Source organism: Chrysochloris asiatica, unplaced genomic scaffold (genome assembly GCF_000296735.1).
Source record: "Chrysochloris asiatica unplaced genomic scaffold, ChrAsi1.0 scaffold00021, whole genome shotgun sequence".
Classification (NCBI taxonomy): Eukaryota; Metazoa; Chordata; class Mammalia; order Afrosoricida; family Chrysochloridae; genus Chrysochloris; species Chrysochloris asiatica.
The window spans coordinates 7,383,852-7,387,123 of NW_006408539.1; the positions used below are offsets into that span (position 1 = coordinate 7,383,852).

At 37.5% G+C, this 3,272-nt stretch overlaps 1 pseudogene; it reads left to right on the top strand.

Annotated features, from left to right (window-relative positions):
- The first annotated feature begins 1,845 nt into the window (after positions 1-1,845).
- LOC102824535 lies at positions 1,846-2,397 on the top strand (annotated as a pseudogene).
- Positions 2,398-3,272: the final 875 nt, after the last annotated feature.

The window sequence follows — 3,272 nt, forward strand, 5'->3', positions numbered from 1 at the left end:
ATGTAATGAAACAAGCTATATGAATGGTTGAATGTGAAGCTGATGATGTGCCCTGTAAACTTTCACTCAATCCAAAATAAAAAAATTTAATTAAAAAAGAAACAAACAAACAAACAAAAACCTCTTTAATGACACAGTGGAGCTTCATAAAATTCATGGAAAAAAATCCATTATCTTTTCATTCCATTTTTCCACTAACTTTTGGAAGCCTCCTCATATTCTAATTTTAAATCTGTTGAACAATAAACATCAATAATACAAGTTAGAAAGTATCACTGGTGAAAAAGCTAAGGAGGAAGAATCTCCATGAAGGAATGAGAAGAGCATGAGACACCCTGCAAGGAGAGGGGGGCAGAATAAGCAGATCACTTTGTCAACACTGCCTCCAAAAGTGCTTACCTCACTCAGAATCAGTACCAGAGCCCTTAGTGCAAACGCATCATGAAATTATGGTGATGTGATGCTGAACTCAGCAGCCCCACCAGCAGGGCACCAGCTGACTTCAAATGACTCCCAAGAACACTGTGAACTAATAGCTATGAGTATTGTCCAGGGTTAACCCCAAACAGCACAGAACACAAACTCCAGAAACACAGGAAGAATGCGATCTTTTAGAGACTGATTCTGAGCCCCTGGTCCTTCTAAATGAGTGTGTGGTATAGAGACACCTGAGTATTTATTGACTGTATTTTCCAAAGCATCAACTATTGTTCTGAGAAATAAGTTGGCAAGTACTGTCAAACCCATTAGAGGTATAGTTGGAAAAGAGATCTGAGGGTGAAGTCCACACTAATAGAGGGTGGTGGTGTCAAAACAACCATTTCTTTTTCCTCTGATCTCCAAGAGTGACTTGGGTTAAACTAATGGAATCGACCTTATGAACTTGGAATAAATGACTTATAAGTTATAGAACCACCACAAAAGTAAAACCCTAAACAAACTGTCTGAAACATAATCATCTGCTATATAAATTTTATAGGAATGATGAATAGAGCTTGCCCTTAATTACCATGATATCATTCTCTATTTTCAATAGCATACATATATAAAACCTAAAATTCCCCAATAATAAAGCAACAACAGCTGAATGCACACACATTTTTTAGGGAATGCTCTGAAATGGCTGATGGTCCTATCATTAGTCTGTTAAAATCCACTATAATTTTCCTTTTACTGCACTCTAAACTCCCTCTTCATCCCAGTGATGCTGCAGAACACATCCATATATCACATACAGTATATTTCTTCATGTTTTCCAGATGGTGTTTGATAAAATGCAAACAAAAAGAAATGCAAGACAAAGAAAAATAGATGGTTTGTTTCTATTTTTATTCTGAAAGCAGCTTCTCACTTGATACAGAAAAATTTGAATATGGATCTATCAATTCAAGGTTAATAGGAGAACCTCAAAAGATACGGTTCATTTAGAGAAGACTCCCATTGGATCCATCCATTTAGGCTACTCTTTGGTCCTTGGCCAAGCTCTACAAACCACAGGTGAAGATTTCTTTACTAACTTGGTTTACGTGGGAGTCACCAAAGGTGAGTGGTTTTGATATAATTAGATTCTTCCTGAGATTTGTCCTTTCACCAAAATGAAAAAAATAAAATAAAAAATCCATGCTTACAGTCATTCTGATTTTTTTAAGCAATCATTTCTAGATGTCAAGACTTTTAAGATATAAAATTAAAAATGTGGAGTGTCTGCATCAGAAAACAAACAATCGATGCGCTGTTTAAGAAATGAAAATACCGGGCTGTGAGTGTCTCTGAGGATCCGCCGGAGGACGTGCAGACGCTTTGTGGAGCCCGTTAGTGCACCTGGCTGATACCCACGCTGCCGACATGTCCCGCTACCTGCGTCCCCCCAACACGTCTCTGTTCGTGAGGAACGTGGCTGATGAGACCAGGTCTGAAGATTTACGTCGAGAATTTGGTCGCTATGGTCCTATAGTTGATGTGTATGTTCCACTTGATTTCTACACTCGTCGTCCAAGAGGATTTGCTTAAGTTCAATTTGAGGATGTTCGTGATGCCGAAGATGCTTTACATAATTTGGACAGAAAATGGATTTGTGGACGTCAAATTGAAATCCAATTTGCACAAGAAGATCGGAAGACACCAAATCAGATGAAAGCCAAGGAAGGAAGGAATGTGTACAGTTCTTCACGCTACGATGATTATGACAGATACAGACGTTCTAGAAGCCGAAGTTATGAAAGAAGGAGATCAAGAAGTCGCTCTTTTGATTACAACTATAGAAGATCTTATAGTTCTAGAAACAGTAGACCAACTGGAAGACCATGGTGTAGCAGAAGCCATTCCAACAATGATAGACCAAACTGCAGCTGGAATACCCAGTACAGTTCTGCTTACTACACTTCAAGAAAGATCTGAGAAAGCGGAAAAAGAACCAAAGAAGGGCAGTTCAAGCGACCAAAGGGTGGGTGGAAGGTGCTGCAGTATGAATACTGTAAGAATATTTTGACTCTGGTCTGAAAAGATAAAAGAATGTTATTGAAAGCTACATGGAATAATTGAAGTCCCTTCAAGTTTAAAAGTAAGCATTTTAGGACAAATAAAAGGAAATTCAACGTTATACTTGTGGAAGCTAATCTCTAAATATGAATAGGTTTCTAGTGATTCATGAGTAATAGGTCCATAATAAATTACTGAAAACTAGAATGTCTGAATATTAAGGAAGACAGTCATAGTCTATTACAGTGCCTCTATTGGTCTGTCTCAACCTGAATTGGGTGGAAAAAGGAATGGTCCAATATAAATTTTCTTGGTTGTCTCTTAAAAAAGTCAGTTCCCCCCTTTTTTTTGTGTGTGTGTGTGTGTGTGCTATTGACAAACCTTGTCATTGTTTATTCTGGTGCCAGTGTTTTGCTTAATTGTTTGCTTTGTTGGCATCTTGAATTTATTTACTTGTACGTCACATGCTATTTACATCTTTCTTAAACTCTTATTTCCCAGGTAATTTCAAATACAATACTTGACAGCCAGTTAAGAGTCCTCTCTTCTCGCCTCTTTCATAGTATACTCAGCAAAATGTTTGTTGAGCCCTTACTTTGGGCAACATATTGTCCTGGGAGAAAAGTAGATTATTTTCAACAAATGTCTACTGAGCACAATCTAGTGAATCATTACAATATGGCCTCATTGTTTTGTTTGAGGTGTGTTCATAATAATAGTTTACACCACTCATTCTAATGTGATTGTAAACCCCAATATGTTATCAAAGGTAAGTAATTTTGTGGTTTTCTGCC